At 52.9% G+C, this 19,396-nt stretch overlaps 1 protein-coding gene across 4 annotated transcripts in view; it reads right to left on the minus strand.

Moving 5' to 3' along the window:
* ACAN (aggrecan) overlaps positions 1-18,961 on the minus strand; it is a 67,515-nt gene extending 48,554 nt beyond the window's left edge. For all 4 annotated transcript variants that reach the window (XM_053223573.1, XM_053223574.1, XM_053223572.1 and 1 more), the window contains exon 1: positions 18,595-18,961. The gene's annotated coding sequence lies outside the window, so the exon portion shown is untranslated. The remainder of the gene's footprint in view (positions 1-18,594) is intronic.
* Positions 18,962-19,396: the final 435 nt, after the last annotated feature.

Consider the following 19,396-nt stretch of genomic DNA (forward strand, 5'->3'; position numbering starts at 1 on the left):
CCTAGGGTCTAGTCAAGGGTAAGAAGGAAAATGGATTCCTGGAGTCAAGCTTCATTCTTTTGATTCTACTTTGCATGCCTCGGTTCCAGGACTGGGAAAGACTCCTGGAGAACAGCCATTAACTCCTTTTGGGTCATGCTCCTCTTTGAGAGACAATGGGAGCTGTGGACCCAGCTTTCAGGAGGGGACCTTTAAGTTTTCTTGGGGGCCTTAGGGCACACTGGATAGTCTATACTAACAATGTGACCTATGCGTCTTGGGTCATACGGTATCAACTTGACCTCTGGAGGTGCTGGAGACGAAGGTCAACCATTTGGGCAGTCAGCCATGTGACCACTCCCCCCCTCTAAAAACTCCCCCCCTCTAAAAACTCCCCCCCTCTAAAAACTCCGGACACCGAGGCTCGGTGAGCTTCCCTGGTTGGCAGTGCTCCGTGTGTGTCACCCTGTGTGCTGTCCACACGACTCCCCTGGGTGAACACAGCTGGTCACCCTGGGATGCTTTCCTACGGGCCTCTTTGCTTTGCTCATTGATCTGTATTCTTCTGCTAGAAAACACCAAAACCATGAGTAGAATAGCTCTGCTGACTTCTGAGCATCCTTCTAAAGAACTTACTGAATGCGAACGTGGTCTTGGAGACCTCCTGAAACTGCTCCTTCAGGTTAGCCCGTCCTGCCCAGCATGGTTCAGGGTTGGCTGATGGGACAGTGGACAAGACACCTTCAGCCCATGGCCATCCGTCACCCACACTGCTGTCCCTTCTTGGGGCATGTGCTCTGAAGAGCTGAGGATTCTTTTTTAGCTCTCCTGTGGAAGGTATAATTGCCTCTCATCTGGAAAAGCTCCAAGCATTTCTTGCCTTACGTCCCTCCCTCCTTTCCTCTGTCAAACTCCCACCACAGGGAAACCTCTGTAGTAGGTGCTGAGGGGGACCTAAGGATGGGCCCGTGTGAATCCACGAGAGATAAGATGGCTGGTGTGGGACGGGAGATACGATGTATGAACAAGCCCTACAATGACAGGAAGGGCTGCTCTCAATGAGAAAGTTCCAGAGCTAAGAAAATGCAGAAATCCCTCCTGTTTGGAGGGCCTGAAGGGGCTTTGAAGAAGAGGTGACATTTGAGCTGAGCCTTGACGGACAAGACCCTATGGTAGAGGGAAAGGGCATTCTAGGAGGGAGAAAGGCATGGACAAAGGCATGGAGAAAGGAGTAGATCCAAGTGGTATAGGATCGAATAAAGTCAGAAACAAGGCTGGGCCAGATTCTGAAGAACCTTCATAATTAGGCTAGTGAACCTGGCTTCATTTTGTAGGTGATGGGGAGGCTCTCGGGGGGTTCAGGAAAGACCCGATCTGAGGTGCGTCAGAAGGAAACTGAAGCTTCTGCTCCAGCTGTTGGCTGGCTACGCCTCTGTGAAGTCTCCCTGGTGCCCCATCATGACCAAGTTCACCCTCCTCCGCGGGAGCAGGATCACACACGGCTTGCAGCATTTGTCCGCCTCTGTGAGGACACCGCACCCACCAGGGCGCGGACCAGGCTCATTCTTCCTTGGGTCTCCCTCATGCCTGAGCGCCCACCACCACCATTTCCCCTAAATATTGTCACGTACTGAAAGTTGACCCCAAGCCAGCATGATGCCCAACAGCAGTCTGAACAAACGCATCATCTCCTTCAATGCTCACGATTGGCCTGGGAGGGCACACTGCTGCTAGCGTCATTTTAGAATGGAGGGGACAGAGGCTCAGAGCAAGTCAGTAACTTATCTCAAATCCCATAGCCAGGGAGTGGCAGAGGGGCCAGGACTCAAGCCGAAGCGGGTCTAACTCCTCACCAGGGCTCTGCTTCCCACACAGATGCTGGCGACGGGGGCAGGTGTCGAGGATGGAGCCTGTCAGTTTATTCTCATCATCCGAACGAAGCCTTTGACAATCTACGGAACCAGCCTGAAAGCACGGATTCCATCAGCGGACATTGGCCGCGTGCCTGCTGCAGGAGTCCTCCCACAGGTCGGGTTAAGCCTCAGAGTTTGACTCAGGGCACCTTGAGGCTGCAGAGTAAGGCTGAAAACCCCAAAGAGCTTGCTCTCTGAGTCCCTCACAGACCCCCTCTGACTCTCAATTTGTTCCAGAATAGCTGGCGACGAGCTGTGAAGCAACTGACATAGGATGTGACACCTGGCCTTCTTTCCTCCCCTTCCAGCTGCCTCCGGCGTGTCCCTAGTCCTCGGCCAGCCTTTTCTGGCTGTGTGACTCTGCCCTGCAAGGCTGTCAGGATTACAGTGCCTAATAGCCTCCCGACAGGATGCCAGCGCAGCCGCCTTCCAGAAAACGCCTTCTAGGGACTCACTCTGTCTGCTGCCTCCCGGCTCCTCCCGCCAGTGTTCCTTCAGCCACGTGGGCCTCACAAGAAAGCCACCTTTCCTTTTGCGTTGTTGTTGCCGCTGCTTTAAATTCTTTTAAAGGGAATTGTGGTGAAACACGCAAGCCACAAGATTCACCATCTTAACTATTCTGCGCGTATTTTACGGTGCTGTGACGCGAGGTACATTCACATTGTCACATTATTGTGCAACCCTCACCACCATCTGCCAAACCGAAACTCTGTCCCCATTGGACAGTAACTCCTGTTTCCCCCTCCCCCAGTCCCCGGCAACCACCATTCTACTTTCTGTCCCTATGAATTTGATGACTGTCTGTCCTTTTGACAAGGAAAATCAATATCCCTATCTAACCCACTATCTAGAGATTTCATGCGCTAGTCCAATTGGATAGATTCCATTTTTTTTTTTCCTGGAGTGCTTTATATATTCAAGGAGAACTTCATGCACTCAGGGCCCTGCGGGGTACCACACTGCCTTCAGCATTCTAGGGGGGCCTGCTTTGTCATGGGGTTGGGCTCCAAAACCACACGAGGTGGAAACCAGGTATGATCAACATTTCCCTTGAAAATTTCTTCAGAGGGCACCATGTTGGGGCCCCCTCGCACTCTTTCTAAATGAATCAAATACAATTGTCTTTTTCCATTTCTGGGCTGGGTTATTTTATTTATTTATTTATTTATTATTTATTTATTTTTTAATGTTTATTTATTTTTGAGAGAGAGAGAGAGAGACAGAGTGCGAGCAGAGAGAGAGGGAGACACAGAATCCGAAACAGGCTCCAGGCTCTGAGCTGTCAGCACAGAGCTGTCAGCACAGGCTCGAACTCACAAACGGTGAGATCATGACCTGAGCCGAAGTTGGGACACTTTACTGACCGAGCCGCCCAGGCGCCCCTGTTTTTTAATTTTTTTAAAGTGGGCTTCACGCTGGGTGTGAAACCCAACTCAGGGCTTGAACTCACAACTCTGAGATCAAGACCTGAGCTGAGATCGAGAGTCTGATGCTTGCTTAACTGACTGAGCCACCCAGGTGTCCCTGGGCTGGGTTATTTCTTTATCTGAGCAGCAGATGAATTAATTGGCTTGTGAGAAGGGCGATCTTATATGAGCAATACTTATTAAAACTAGAAACATGCTTGGCTCTTCAAGAGGCCCATACCATGAGAGGCACAAGGGAAGTGAGGCCTTCTCTGGGAGAAGCAAATTTGAGTCTCTTGTCTCCGGCTTGCAGGGTACAGATGCCCCAGACCTGGGAGAGCCTGCAGACTTCCTCATGCTCCGAGCTGTCGGCACAGAGCCCAACGCGGGGCTCGAACTCACAGATCTCAAGATCATGACCTGAACCGAAGTGGGATATTTAACCGACTGAGCCACCCAGGCACCTGCAGACTTCCTCATGGAAGCGTGCTCTCTCTCAGTAACTATCACTGCACGGTAGCTGAGCCTCACACCCATCCTAGCTTGGTAGAGCAGCAGTGCCTACCTTCCCTGCTGGAAGGAGGGTGGAAAAATCCACCCACAGCTGCACAGACAGCCGTCGTGCTGGGACAAGGCCTGGGGCTCTCTGCTTCATACTTAGTTTTCATTGCAGACATGGCTTTCTCCCACCGGGACCGTGGGCTCTCCTCGAGGGCAGGGCAGACTTCCTCCGCCTTGTGTATTCCCCACTGTGTCCCATAGACAGCCTGGCACATAGAATGTTCTAATTATGGAAAACCGCTTACTGACTTGCAAACGCGCTCACACGAGAAAGCAAACTGCAAAATGTTATGCAGAACACAACTCCATTCCCTTTCAGTGTGGGTCTATTCACGGGGCGGGGAAGACCCAAAAGATATACATAGATTTAACTCTGGTTATCTTTGGGTGTTAGGTTTATGGTAGATTTTTATTTTTTCCATTTTTGCGTGTTTATATTTCCTAAACTTTGTATGATGCCCTTTACTGTTTTTCAAAGGAAAAGTGTTTCCAAAAATAAAATGAAATTTTATATCCTTTAAAAAAAAAATCTGCATTCAGGACAACCACAGGAGAAAATAAATTCCAGCCCTGGCAGGCCATTAGAACTGGAGCTTGTGTGTCAAAGCCAATAAACTCCCCGGTGACGGTGACGAAGGTGATAGCCAGCAGGGGGTGGGGGTGGGGAGGGAGCGGGGGTGGGGGTTGGAGGAGAGGAGAAAGTTCTCTATGTATTAAAACTCTGGGGAATGTACTGAGAGACAGTATTTTCTCCTGTTACAGTTAGGTGTTCAACAGACTCTGGGTCCAAGGTCTCTCCAGCTCATGACTCTCTCCCAAAGGTGGTCCTGTCTGTGAGCCAACGAATGCCCATGACGTTCATAGGCATGGCATGCCAGAATGAGCAGAGCTTTATTGGACATACACCGTGATGGATGGGCCTCAGACTAGGCGACAAGCCCCTTTGCTTCTCTTTGCCTGGGTCCAATCTGAGAAATTCACCTTCTCTCTAGGCATGAAATAGCTGGAAACCATGAACTTTGGAATCAGACAGTCACGAGTTCGAATCCTGGCCCTATCACTTATCAGTCGTGCCTCGGTTTCACCATTTACAAAATGGACCTACTTCATAGAGCTTCCTGCTGCTCCAGGTTATGTGACAACATTTAAATCCTTTCTACTCAACATGCCCAGTCTCTGGTTACATAAAAGCACTGATGAATCAGAGGACGTGTCATTTATTTAATTTGATAGAACTTCCCGTACATCTCAGAAATGAAGCCAAGTACAAAATACAGTAGCATGTCAATAAGGGTGTTATGGGTTGAACCAAGTTCCCCACCCCCCAACAAGGATGTGGAAGCCTTAAGCCCCAGTCTGTGAATGTGACCTCATCTGGAAATAGGGTCTATGCAGACCTAGTCATGTTAAGGTGAGGTCATTAGGATGGGTCCTGAATCCAGTACGACTGACGTCCTCAGAAGAAGGGGAAACGGTGAGTGACGACCCAGGCCCGCATGGAGAGTGTCATGTGACCACGGAGGCAGAGGCCAGAGTAAGACAAGGCGGGCCCAGGAATGCCAAAAACTGGCCGGGCTGTTACCTGAAGCTGGGAAGAGGCAAGGAAGGAGCCTCTTCTACATGTTTAAGAGGGAGCATGGCCCCGAAGAGACCTTGACTTTGGGCTTCTGGCTAGACGTAAGACAATACATTTCTGTCATTTTAAGCCACTGGTTTGTGGTTCTTTGTGGTGCTTTGTTATGGCAACCCAGGAAACTAATACGATAGGTAACTTTTTTACTACTGCTACTACTCCTGAAAACACTTCTGAAAAAGGAGATTGCCAAACCTTACTTGGAAGTCAACCTCAGGATGATTTCGATTTCGTTCGAAAATTGTTTCTCATGTCTGACCTAAATCTTTCCTGCCTTTTTTTCTTAATGCTTATTTATTTTTGAGAGAGAGAGAGAGAAAACACATGAGCGAGGAAGGGGCAGAGAGAGAGAGAGAGAGAGAGAGAGCGGGGGAGAGAGAGAATCCCAAGCAGGCTCCACGCTGTTAGCTCAGAGCCCGACTCCAGGCTTGAACTTGTGAACTGTGAGATCACAACCTGAACTGAAACTGAGAGTCAGACACTTAACCGACTGAGCCGCCCAGGCGCCCCTCTCCTGCCTTTCTTTTCTCTGTGCCACTCAGGCGTCATGCCTTGGAATTGGTCTTTTTTTTAATATATATTTTATTTTTAAGTAATCTCTACACCCAATGTGGGACTCAAACTCACAACTCTGAGATCAAGAGTGACAGGCTCTACCAACTGAGCCAGCCAGGAGCCCTGGGATTGCTCTTTTCTTTTCTTCTTCTTTTTTTAAATATTTATTTATTTTGAGAGAAAGAGTGAGCATGAGCAGGGAGAGGAGCAGAGAGAGAGGGAGAGAGAGAACCCCAAGCAGGCTCTGCAAGTGTAGACCAGGATTATTATTATTATTTTTTAGTTTTTATTTATTTATTTGGAGAGCCAGAGAGAGAGAGAGAGCATGAGCAGGGGAGGGACGGAGAGAGGGGGAGAGAGAGAGAATCAAGCAGGTTCCACACGCTGACAGCACGAAGCCCAGTGCAGGGCTTGAATCCATGAACTGTGAGATCATGACCTGAGCAGAAATCAAGAGTCAAACGCGTAACCAACTGAGCCATTCAGGTGTCTCACCAGGATTGTTCTTGATGGATTTTTCTAGATCTTTCTCAACTGCCCTTTGAACCCAATATTTTTTTTTAACTTTTTAAAAAAATGCTTATTTATTTTGAGAGAGAGAGAGAGAGAGAGAGAGAGAATGAGAATGTGAGCAGGGGATGGACAGAGAGAGAAGGAGATGGAATCCCAAGCAGGCTCCACGTTGTCAGCACAGAGCTTGACTGCAAGGCTCGATCCCACAAACCGTGAGATCATGACCTGAGCTGAAATCAAGAGTCAGACGCTTAACCGACTGAGTGACCCAGGAGCCCCCTTTAAATTCAATCTTTGTGACTTTCTTGGTTTGGCTCCTTGACCCTCACGTCATCATCAAACCCTTCCATTTCCCTTTCTGTTCTCACTGATTGACAATGTGGCTCTCTGTATTCTAGGGAGCCAGGAGAAGGGAGAAACCTATCCCAGATCCTGGTCTGGATTTTATTAACAAAAACTCAGAAGTGAAGGTTTCTTTGAGTTTTCTGGCCCATCGAGACTCAGAGCCTCTTTTCTCCTAGTGTCCACATAGGACCAAGAAAGGCTGATGTCTCAACAGAGGCACAACTGAGGCTGTTCAGCTGTCTTAACATGCTCAGAACCACCGAAGGTTCTCCCAGGACAGTTAGACTTCCTAGCTCCCCCAGTTCCAGGAGGAAACGACAGGGCCTAGAGCAGGAGATCAGAGGGGCCGGAAGCGGCTCCTGGTCCTAGTATACCAGCCCCTCCCTCCCTCCTGAAAGCTGCCTGCCTCCTGAAAGCTGGTGGCAGTTAGAACACCTGAAAAGGAATCTCTTGCTTAGTAGGTGTGGTGCAGTCCCAAGGGGCAGCAGAAGGAATGGGTACGATCAGGGCTGTTGTGCAAAGCTGCAAGGGGCTGTGCGCTGCCCCACTCCGGGGGGCATCCTACACATGGAACATAATGGAACAACACCCCCTGGAATGGTGTGGTGGGGGCCCCTCGGTACAACAGGGCTTGCTGCAGCTACCGGGGCTGGGGCGGGGGGGAGATTAGGGGACCTGCCCTGTTCCCCAGTTAGCTTCAGGGTGGCAAAAGCATAAGCCTCTTCTTGTATTCCCCACATCCCTCTGTGTTCCAAGTTTGCATGGCTGCCTTAAGAGCCTAAGTGGTCAGGGGCACCTAGGTGGCTCAGTAGGTTTGGCATCTGACTTCACCTCAGGTCATGATCTCGCCGCTTGTGAGTTCGAGCCCCGTGTCAGACTCTGTGCTGGCAGCTCAGAGCCTGGAGCCTCCTTTGGATTCTGTGTCTCCCTCTCTCTCTGCCCTCCCCTACTCATGCTCTGTCTCTCTCTCTCTCTCAAAAATAAATAAACATTAAAAAAAAAAAAAGAGCCTAAGTGGTCGGGAAAGGAGCTGAGGAACTTCAGGTTGGGCAAAAAGAGGCAGTCACATGACCACCCAACCCACGTTCTCAGATACCAGGAATGACCCAGGGATATTCATGATTAACATCAGTTACTGCTTCGAGGACACTTGCTCTGGGCCAGGTACCTCGGTTAACCTCTGTTATTTTATCTTCCCAACAAACTCAAGAGGTAAGAGACCGTATACCTGATTTACAGATATGGAAACTGAGACCAGTCAAATCTGGCAAGCTCCCACCACTGGTGAATTGGCCAAACTGGACCTTGAGCTCATCTGCCTGACTTCCACTCCTACAAGACAAGAGCCTGATGGATTCTTCTCGGAGTGCAAGTGCTACAATCAGGAAGGGGGCTGGGAATAAAACGTAGGCGACTATGTGCTGGACCCTCCATCGCAAAAGAAAGACAAGATAGGGCTGGAGGGAGATATGGAGGCCCACGGTGGGGGAGTCTGAGAGGACAGGCGCATAGGACAGCTGGGGGAGAGATGCCATTCAGCGTTCAGTGAGGATGGGGAAGGCTGAGAAAGGTTGCCCACTGAGATCTTCAGGGTCATGAAGACCCTGAACTCTGCCAGGCCAGGGAACCGTGTCTCCGTCCTATCCCTGGTGTCTGGCCTGCCTCCTCCATGTCATAGGGAGCGCTGGGATACCACAGCTTGGAAATGAAATGACAGAAGGCCCATGGCCCATGTTGGGTAGCCCAGTGATAGAACCTAAAAATATAAATTCATTCCTAAAAGCAGCTGCTCCCCCTTGATGTTGGAGTTATCATGAACTACTAAGGGAGGCTGGGGGCAGGGGGGAGGTGGGCATATGGAACGTGGCTTCTTCTCTCCTTAGCTGGATCCCATTGGTGGCCGTTCTGAGCCACGGCCAGCGGGAGATGGGGCTGCTGAGGTGGCCGGGATAGGTGGGGGCTGCTTTGGACAGCACTGGGAGTTAGGAAGTTGGGACCTAGTTCTAGCTCTGACACTATCCAGTGCCATATGCCCCTAGGCAGGACATATTAATTTAATTTTAATTCGAGAATAGTTACATACAGCGTTACGTTAGTTTCAGGTGCACAATATAGTGATTCGACACTTCCATACATCACCCGGTGCTCATCGCAAGTTCCCTCCTTAATCCCCATCGCGGATTTTCCCCGTCCCCCACCTACCCTCTGGTGACCAGCAGTGTGTTCTCTATAGTTAAGAGCCTGTTTCTTGGTTTGCCTCTCTTTTTCCCCTTGCTTGTTTTGTTTCTTAAATTCCACCTATGAGTGAGATCATATGGTATTTGTCTTTCTCTGATGGGCTTATTTCACTCAGCATTCTACCGGACATCCTCCTTTTCAGATGTCCGTTCTCTTATCTCTGACAAGAGTAGAAAGCCCCATAACGGTGGCTTCCAAAAGGCATAAAATGAGGGTCGCTCTGATCAAATCTGACATGGGGACCCCTACAATCACTGCCACCTCTCTATTCACCCCTGTGGCCCCTATGGGGTGTCACAGACGCCCCATCACCACTGTAGACTCTCTGGAGCACAGTTTGAAAAGTACTGAAGTCATTTGTCTGGTCAGCACACTTGTTCTGAGCACCTACTGTGTGCTAAGCATTTTCTGGAGTCTCACAGCAAGATGATCCGGTCAGATCATCTGCATGATGCCCCGTGCAGCTTTTGGTTGGGTGGGGCTGGGGGGGGGGCAGACAACCACCAAGAAAACCAACCAACCAGGACCTTGTAGACGGTGGTAAGCTGCAAAGACAGTGCAACTCAGGGCTGCTGGGACACGGGGTGTGTTCATCTTCTTTCAACTGGGTGGTCAAGAAAGGCCTCACGGACGAGGTCATATTTGGACCCAAATGACCAAGATGAGTCAACCGTGCAAAGCCAAGTGGGAAGAGCTTCAGGTGGAAGAGGCTAGGAGGCGAAAGGCCCTAAGGCGGGAATTAAGTGGGATCTGCTGGAGGGTGGTGGGTGGGGGGAAGGTGAATCGGGATGCTGAGGGGGAAGGGGAGACAAGTGCCTGAGGGCCTCCGGGCCAAGGAAGGGGACTGGGCTTTATTCCAAGTGTGGAAGGTCTTCCGAGAGCCTCTGCAATCCCCAGAGGGCTGAGGAGGGATGTGCAAATCGCCTGATTGATTGCTGCAAGCATCTAAGGGTCGGTCACTCCACACGGCACTTGCAGTGACTAAGGAGGGGGCTGGACTAGTCCCAATTTTCCAGCCACTGAATGTTGCTGGAGCCTTCCCTGGCATAGGGAGTCTCATTGACCCCTGTGGGTAAGCCCCTGGGGCCCCTGGGCCACTGAGATGGCAGCTGGAGAAGAGCAGACGGGGGGGGGGGGGGGGGGGGCAGGTGGGCAGGGGAAGAAGTAGGAGGTGAGGTCTAAGCCAGTGCTAGGTCTTTTCTTGGCTAATAAAGCGGCTTCCACCCCCAACCTAGCCCCACAGCACTCTTCTCCATCAGGACTGGAGTGTGTGGAGTGTGGAGACCCTTTATGCAGTCAGGTCCCCCCACACCAGGGAGACCCACTCTGCTAAAACATTAGCAAAGCAAGAAAAGCAGAAGTCACTGCGGGTTGGAAGGGGGAGTCCCAGAACGAGGCTGCTTCAAGGGGAATCAATGGCCCAGAGAAGGTGAAGCAGCCCCCTGATGAACTGTGTGGGGCTGGGCTGGGGGTGACACTCAAGGCTGTAGCGATGAGGACAGGGGACAGAGACAAGCATGCAGACACAGCTTTTCCTTGCTCAGCTCCAGGGGCCTGGAGTTCACGCCACAGGGGATGGAACGTCCATTATACTGGCGCCCCCTGGAGGCTCACAGCAAGTAGAGCACTGGCCCTCCAAGTCAGGCCGCTGGCCACTGGCCCTCGCACTGGGAGGGGGCAGCCAGGCTCACAGCGAGAATGTGTCTGCAGGCAGGACTCTCCCATCCCCAAGGAGACCACACTGGGTGCTCCACCTCCCTCCCAGGTTTTTCAATCCGGGAAACAATGGAACTAAAATGGCCAACCTTTAAAGAGAAGGTGGCAGGTATGAGGTGGAAAAAGGAGAGGGCGGGCACCGCCTTGCTCTGGGGGTGGAGACGGCTGGCTGGGTCAGTGACGGGTGTTTGAGATTTGAGTTTTTAAGTCCTCCCCATCTCTGTCTGCCCCTGGGGCCCTGGTGCAGCTGCCTCATTCCTGCTGCAGGATCAGCCCTGGCTGATTGCTTAAATCAGCATCTCTGTAGACCCTCAGTCTGCTCTAGGCAAGGAGAGCTCCCTGGCCAAATTCGGTGTAAGAAACTCTGGGAGATTTCCAATATCCACCAGCATACTGAGAATTCCTGCAGAAAAAGGGTGCATTTTGTTCTGTTTGACACTCAGGGATGAGACCCTTTTCCCAAGAAATGAGCATTGGCCATCTCTGCAGGAAATGTTGTGGGTTCCACCGTGGGAACCCTAGCCTAGCTTCATCCTCCTCTAGGGACAAATGTACTTCAATCCAGGGTCAAGGACAACTACGTGAAGGAAGCAGGGCCCCTGTCTCAGGCAGGAGGGAGGAGACAGAGAAGCAGGCTTTGACCTTCTCATTCCCCTAAAGGACACACTGGGGGCAAACGCTGTAGTTCTGCCTGCAGGGGGGCGGGCGTGGGCAGGTGACCCCCCCAGAGGCAGGGCTACAAGGAGATGGCTTAGAACCAAATGCACCCAGAGGAACTGCTTTGGGCTTTACACGAAGGGTTCAGAAACTGGACTGCATTGGAATCACCCGGCGTGATTTTGCAAAGTACAGATTCCTCTCCTCCCCTCTCCTCCCCTCCCAAGCAGAATCTCATTTTTTCCAAAGCTCCTCAAATGCCTCCAATTCTAGGGACAGAGGCTACTTCTGATGATGACACCGAGCTTCCCTTTGTCAGTCCCTTGTAAAACTGACAAACATCCACTACATTCCTGAGTCATCCTAAAATCCAGGTGTTCTCCCGAGCCACCTGGAGCACCTGATGGAGGAGGGGAGTAGGGAGGGGAAGGTCAGGCCAAGGTCCAGGTTTGGTTGGGGAAAACCCCTTGGATGTGATCAAGAGCGGAGGCTGGGATCAAGAAGTCCAGGTGTTCTAAGGGAGCTGGGAGGCTGGGCTTCTCCTCGCCCTGGACGTTTCTCCTATAGGAGCTTTCTTCCCCAGAGCAGCCCTGGAACCAGCAAGGGCTTGGGAGGTGCCGAGTCAGAAGGTGGCCCAAGGGTAGACAATGGGTGGCCCCAGGATGAAGTGTGTCCATAGTTGGGTTCTGGTGGGCACAGTGCTTCTGTGATCAGGTGCCTCCTTTTAGTTTGAATGTGACAGGTGACATGGAAGCAGGAGCCTCAGCAGCCCTGATGGGAGCCGTGGCTCTGCTGAGAGCAGCCCGAACTCCGTCTTTAGGACTCAGGTTCCTCATTTGCATAATGAAGGACATGGGTGATTTATTTAGGTGTCCCCTGGGTCCCTTTCTGATCTAATGCTTCAGGACTTAAAAACAGAGGCTCAGGGAAGCTTGGCAATTCCCACATCCACTCCTTTGGCTAGTGACTTTCAGTTAGGCCTTGATATATTGTAAGCTCCACTCCATGTGGTGGAGCAAAGGCCCTGTCGCACAGATGGGAAAATGGATGTGCCTGCACTGAGGTAAGTCTCCGGGTTCCTGATGCTGATTTGGATCAGCTTCTTTTCAGTAGCTTGGGCTTCCTCTGTTCTGATGTCTCGCCATTACCCCCCACTCCCAGTGGGGCTCCATCCTGGTGGTTGGCACAACTCCACTGCTGTAACTGAAGTACCCTCTAGAGGGCGCTGCTGCCGGTGCTGTAATCTGAGCCTGGTACCCACTGGGAACTACATAGGTCCTGGCTTCTTCAGGCTTGCTTGGGATGCAGGAGAGGCAAAGTGTGGGACAGCTTCTCTCAAGCATTGCAAGGAATTTATAGTGCGAGGGTCCGCTCATTCATTCATTCAACCAGGCTGCCTGTGTGTGCCAGGCACTGGATTAGGAACAGTGTACACCAGATAGAAAAGATTCCTGCTGGGGCTCCTGGGTGGCTCAGTCGGTTGACCGTCCGACTTTGGCTCAGGTCATGATCTCACAGTTCATGAGTTTGAGCCCCGCATCGGGCTCTGTGCTGACAGCTCAGAGCCTGGAGCCTGCTTCATATTCTATGTCTCCCTCTGTCTCTCTCTGCCCCTCTTCCACTCACTCTCTCTCTCAAAAATAAATAAAGACATTAAAAAAAATTAAGAAAAAAAAAGAAAGAAAATATTCCTGCTTAGGCTTCATAGATGCCCCCCCCACCCACCCAACAAGGCACCTTCCTAGAAGTAATTTCTCCCTGAATCTTGCCCTGAGAAAGCAGGCCTTAGTGTCTCCATTTTCCAGATTAGAAAACTGAGGCTCAGGGAAGCAAAGCAATTTGCCCACATCATGCAGCCAGTCAGTGCCCGGTTCAAGCGGCTTCAAGTCCAACGTTTCTCCCACTGCCCACACTGTAGGATGCACACATTGGCCTTCTCATTGGAGCAAGCCCCTCCCCCTGATTCTCACCCCTTGCTGGGAGCTGTGTGTGCAGGGGGGTGGGGAGGTGCTGCACACACAGCACCGCCCCCCCCCACCAACCAGAAGGCATGACTGTGGCAACCGTGCCCCAAACAGCAACCTTGTTTGGCCTCGTGATCCCACGTCCACACCTGCTGATGCTGTAATTTTCCACAGTGGGACCTTGAAAAGCCTCAAAGATGATAACAGCAGTTGCTGGTTTATTGTGAGTCTACTTTGTGCCATGTCCTTTATGCGCTTTATCTTGAACTCTCTCAATCATCAGACAAGCCTCATTTCCCAGATGTGGAAACTGAGGCTCGGAGAGAACAAGTGACTTGACCAAGGGCACACAGCTGGGATTTCAACCTACATCTGGGCTACCAAGGTCCACGTTCTTTCTACTTTACCATTGTGGCCTGGCTTTTTTCTTTCTCCTGTTGTCCGCTCTTCACTGCCTGCCAAACCCTCCCTTCTTGCCCTCCCACCTCCAGTCTTCCTGCTGTCGCACACAGTTGGGCGTGGTCTGGCCCAATACGTAAATGAAGGTCAGGAGCAGGACTTCTCAGTTTTGGCACTACTGGCATTTTGGGCTGGAGAATTCCCTACCGGTAGGAGGAAAGTGCTGTCCTGTGCATTTTAAGATATTTAATAACATCCCTGGTCTCTGTCCACTAGATGCCAATACCATCACGCCTCCCCTGGGGTGACGACAAAAAATATCTCCACACAAGGCCAGATGTTCCCTGGGGAGCAAAACAGCTCCCCAGTTGAGAACCACTGCTTGATAGGAACGCGGGGTCAGGGTCAAGTTGATTATAGCCTGTCTTGCCCATTAGACCATGAGCAGCTGGAGGGCAGGGAGAGTGAATTCTTGACACACCCTTACTGCAACGCCTGTAGCACGTAGCAAATGCCGCTGAAGGCAGAATGAATGAATGGTTTCCATGGACATGGTATGTTTCAGGATGAGGGCCCGATGGCCTACGTTCCCATCCAGATCCTTCTGGCCTGCTCTGGGCCGGCCTGGGTCGTGCACCTTCTCCTATCTGGGCCTCCATCCCCTTCGTGATCTCTTCCATGAGGGTCATCACAGGCCCTGAAGGCCCTGGATGTCCGTGGTCTGGGAACTTCCATGTTCCACCTCACAGGCCCAGAGTCGTGGGGCTGAGGGGGCGCAGTCTGCCAGGCTGGAGATTACACATCCGCCCAGTCCTGAGTTTCTCCTTCATACCCTTACCCCTCAAGTCAAATCAATCACAGACAGACGAGCAAGGCCTGCACCAAACAGACCTGACGCAGGAGAGGTGGCTCCTTTTTTGGGTGTGTGTCTTAAAAGGAAAAACATGTAACCTCAAAGGTAACCAAATATCCAAATCGTGATGGCCAGCATCGCACACCCCAAATCCACCGATTCATGAGTTTAACAAAAAGCTTCTTTAGGATACACTATAAGGCCATTGAGAGGGAGAAAAGTCGCCTCTCATATGTCCAGGCCAGCCCGCAGGGCCTGCCCTCCTAGTATGTTCGTGCACACACACACACACACACACACACACACACACACTCAGCTGCTTACAAGGAGGCTCTGAGTTTTTAAAAGTAAACTCCACAGTTTCCGTCCTTGCCCTGGATTCAACTTTTGAAAAAAGGAACCGTTTTCCCGTTTTCCCTACAAATTCCCCCTCTCTCTGGTCCTCCCTCTGCCTCACTCCAGCTCACTCCAGCTCTCCCTCTAACCCCACCCCTGCCCTGCACCCCACCCCCCAGCAGCTCCTCCCCTGCAATGTTGACTCCATCTGCAACCACACCCAGGGGCCCAGACCTCCTCTCAGGACGGGTCTTGGGGGAGGAGAGTAGCCACGGGAGATGCCACAGCCCCCTTCACCCAAAAGAATGGGTAGAACGGAGCTTTCTCAAGGAAGGAGGGTAGCAGTGAAGCTCCTGTCCAGACCCACAGCATGGCCAAGAGGCCGCCTGGTGACAGCAGAGAGGATGGCTCCAGTCTCCAGATGTTCCCACAGATAGATCCCCTTTCCCAGGGCAGCCCATCGGCCCTGTCACCTTTCCTGCTCCACTTACAAGTAGGTCTGTCCTCCATGCATTGTTTCCTCTCTGATTCTGAATCCTCTGCCTTGAACTTGACTTTCACTCCTACCCCCAGCTTCCACCCCTTCCTGTCTCCACTCCCAAGATGCTTAACAGTCCAGTCCAGGTGTGAATATACGGGCACCTGCCGGCCGGAGCCACGAGGCCGGCATTTCTCAGAGACAGAAACGTTATCAGGATCAGTGTCTTTCCAACTTTTTTGACCACAACCCGCAGTAAGAAATACATCACATAAACATCAAATTTGTATATATTGTGTGTATATTATACACACATACACATTTAGAGAGGACTGCGAAATATATAACAGAGATAGAAGCTTCCAGAAACAATACTTATTGTTACTGCATGAGAGGCACTATGAGATTATTCTTTCCTATGTCATTACACCCCCCTAAACTGCCGATGGACACATTCTATGCTACATGTCCCAACAGGAGTAGAGACAGACTGAAAGTGAGACTCCAAGCAGAGGCCCATGGGCCTCCCCTGGCTCAGCTGAGGCCCTCCCAATGCCCAACAAGAAGGGGCTTGGGAGGGACCAGGTTCTAGAAGGCATCATGAAAAAATTCCACACAAAATGTTAGGACACACAGTCTTTTATGGTTTTAGAATATTCTAAATCAGTAATCTCCTGAGCTTACAGTTTGTGACCCCAAGGGGGCCTAGAAACCGTTAGAGGGGAGGAATTCAGGTTTCTGGTGCCCTGTGATCTGGGCAAGGACCTCTTCAAAGACCATGCAGCCAGTAAGTGGCTGAGTTGGGACGTGAACGCAGGTCTGCCTTGCCTGGCAGGCTTCCACCCTCACAGCTCTCCCCCACCAACTATCTTGGAGCTCTCTCTCTGACTGGGGAGTTGGACAATCTGTTCGGGGCATGTGGGGATGGAGGGTGCCCCACTCAGTATGCAGGGGTGTGTGTGAGAGGGGGCGCAGGGGTGAAATGTGTGCGTGGGTGTGAGAAGGGGCATGGAGTCAGGTGCGGCCCACACCAGACGGCACAGGGTCTCGCCACTCGAGCACACAGAGACGCCCTGCAAATACCTAAGAATATTTCTGTCATTTCCCGCTCTGGATTCTTTACTCCTATATTGACCAGAGGGCTTTCAAATAATACAGAAAGAATCCTAACCTAAGTAGGATTTTCATGGACAATTCTAGGAAAAGAAAAATGTCTCCTGAATATTAAAATTAGTAGTCGTAATAATAGTAATACCAAATAGTTACTGAGGACTTGCCCCGTGGCAGGCACCGTGCTAAGTGCTTGTGTCATCACAGCTACCGTTAACTGAGGACCCGCTATGGGCCAGCACTGAGCACAGAGCCTGGCACCTAGGTGGCGCTCACTAGTTACCAGAGAATGAATGAAGGAACCAGGTGTTGCACGAGAAGCTGCACAGAAATACATCTAATTTAAACTCAAGCTCGATGTAACCTGAAACATGCCAGCATTTTCTTTGAGAGACATTTTCTTCCTTCTGATAATTCCTTCATCCGAAACTTTTTAAATCCGAGGGCCCTTTTCCTTCGGGGTAGAAACACCCCCCTCCTTCGGGTTTTCTCGCCCGTGGCCTCGGGGGTTTTCTCCCTGATGGCCCTTCCATTCCTGGGCAGTCTCTTCCAGGCTCAGTGACTGACACTGATCTACACCTCCTTAAACCACCGTGCCCAGGGGCACAGGCAATCCGATCGCCTCTTCTCCTTTGGCAACCCAGAGGCAAGGAAGGCACAAGAATTAGAGCCCAGACTTCGGAACTCTTAAATCAGGACAAGCAACTGACGAGGGCCTCAGAAAACCTGGGTTGGAGGAGTCCTGCCCTTCCGGTAAGTCATGGGTGACCTTTAGAAAGTCATCACATCTTTCTGGGTTCACTTTCTCTCCAATGTGTTTCCAAGGTCCGGGGTTCCCCTAGACTGTCAGATACCCACCCGCTTCAGTGTCTGGGACCTGAAACACCACACTAACCCGCTCAGCTTTGCATCTTCCTTTATTCCTGGCCACCACCCCCACACAACAGGGACATATGCACCTATCGGAATGCTGGGACCTGGGCTCCTCAGTGGTGAGACCCTAGAAGAATCCTATCACAACCTTGCCCAGGACTGCAAGGAGTAGAATGATGGGAAAGTTTGGGTTGGGTCCCATCTCCCAAGAGGAGGCGAACCCCCGCCCCATAGTTTGCTCTAGCCTAGAACACAGGTTCAGTCGACAACTGTCCACCCAACCCCAGGGATAGAAAGTCTCCACCATCACTGGCTTCAGAGGCAGAGGGACCCAGAGACAGCAAAACTGCCCATGGTCATGTGTCCTCATTTCCCCTCTTCTTCCTTGAGAGATGTCCCTTCTTGGTGGCATGTTCAGAGCTCGTCTCCCTTGCTGGCAGCTCAGTGGCCCGGTCCTGGGTTCTGCCAATCCCCCCCTAGCTCTCCCCCACCCGTCTGGGCACCCTGCGACTCCTGGGGCAGGCCAAGTGGCCAAGAAAGTGGGACCAATGGGTTCGCGCAGCCTCTGCTTGGGCACCTGCTGCGTACCTGACACGCTGCCCGCGTCACTTCGTTTATCCCCCAGCCATCCTGCCAAAGAGCCTCCCCTTTCCCTCTAGGCAGAACAGGCCAAGGCTCAGAAAGATGAAGCAACTTCTCCAGCTCAAAAGTAGCACAGGGCATCTGAACCCCCGACTTGAAAGCTGCTGCTCTGTCAACCGGGGCTCGTTCCGGACCCTACGGCTTGAAAACACACGGGAGTTTGGAGTAAAAGCTCCCTCTCCTCTAGTCCTGAATTTCGGGGGGGGGGGGGCGGCAGACGAGAGCCCCTCCTCACGCGTTCGTTTGTCCCCTTCACGCGGAGTCTGCAACAGCCGGAAAGTTTGCTCAACTGCACCGCGCACGCAACGGTCGGGAGCCCCCGGCGCACGCCTCCTCGGAAGGGAGACCGAGGCAGCGCAGCCCCCCCAGCCGCGGCTCCGCTGCCGGCTCGCCGGGCGCCCCGGAAGGGAAGGAGACAGTTACCTCGAAGAGTTGGACTCCCTTCCGCGAGAACTTCAGTGCCGCGCACCTGGCGAGGCAGCCGGGGGCTCCTGGGGCCGCGAGGCCCGGGTCTCGCTGCGCAGCGCAGGGAGACGCTCTGCGCGCGCGCCGCGCACCCCTCCGCCTGCCGGCGTCCTGTCCGCGGGTCCCCTCGGGCGGTGGCCGCCGCGGCGGCGGCGACTGGGTTGCGGAGTCCCGGCTGGCCGAGGGAAGGGCCACTGCAAGGTGCCCGGAGCCCCTGGCACCCGCGTCAGATGCCGGCCGGCGAGCGCGCGGAGAGAGAGACCTTGAGCGGCGTGGCGCGCGTCCTCAGCTCTGCGAGCCCCCTCTGGAGCGGCGGGGAGGTAGGTGGGCGGGCGGGCGGGCGGGCATGGCGCGCGGTGACACATACATAGGGGCGGGCGGGGGAGGGGAGGGAAACCCCACCCCCGCGGGACCCGAGGGGCGGCCGGCGGGGGAGGGGAGGGCGGAGGCGTCTGGAGCGCGCTGGACCCCGGCTCCGGACCGGCGCGCCGCTGGGGAAGCCGCCCGGGGCGCAGGGCGCGAGAGGAGCCGGCAGCTCCGGGGCCGGCGGGAGGCAGAGGCGCGGGAAGGGCTGCAATGCGGTCGGCGGCTCCGCAGTCAGAGGGGCCCCGGAGGACTGTGCCTGTGCCCGCACCCGCACCCGCGGTGGCCGGACGGGGCGCCCGGGCTCCCGGCGCGGGGTGTGCAGCCGACGCCCGGGGTAGGGAGGTGGGGAGATGCGAGAGGGCAGGGCGCGCCCCCTGCTCCCCGGCCGCGATTT

This window comes from Acinonyx jubatus, chromosome B3 (genome assembly GCF_027475565.1).
Source record: "Acinonyx jubatus isolate Ajub_Pintada_27869175 chromosome B3, VMU_Ajub_asm_v1.0, whole genome shotgun sequence".
In the NCBI taxonomy this organism is placed as follows: Eukaryota; Metazoa; Chordata; class Mammalia; order Carnivora; family Felidae; genus Acinonyx; species Acinonyx jubatus.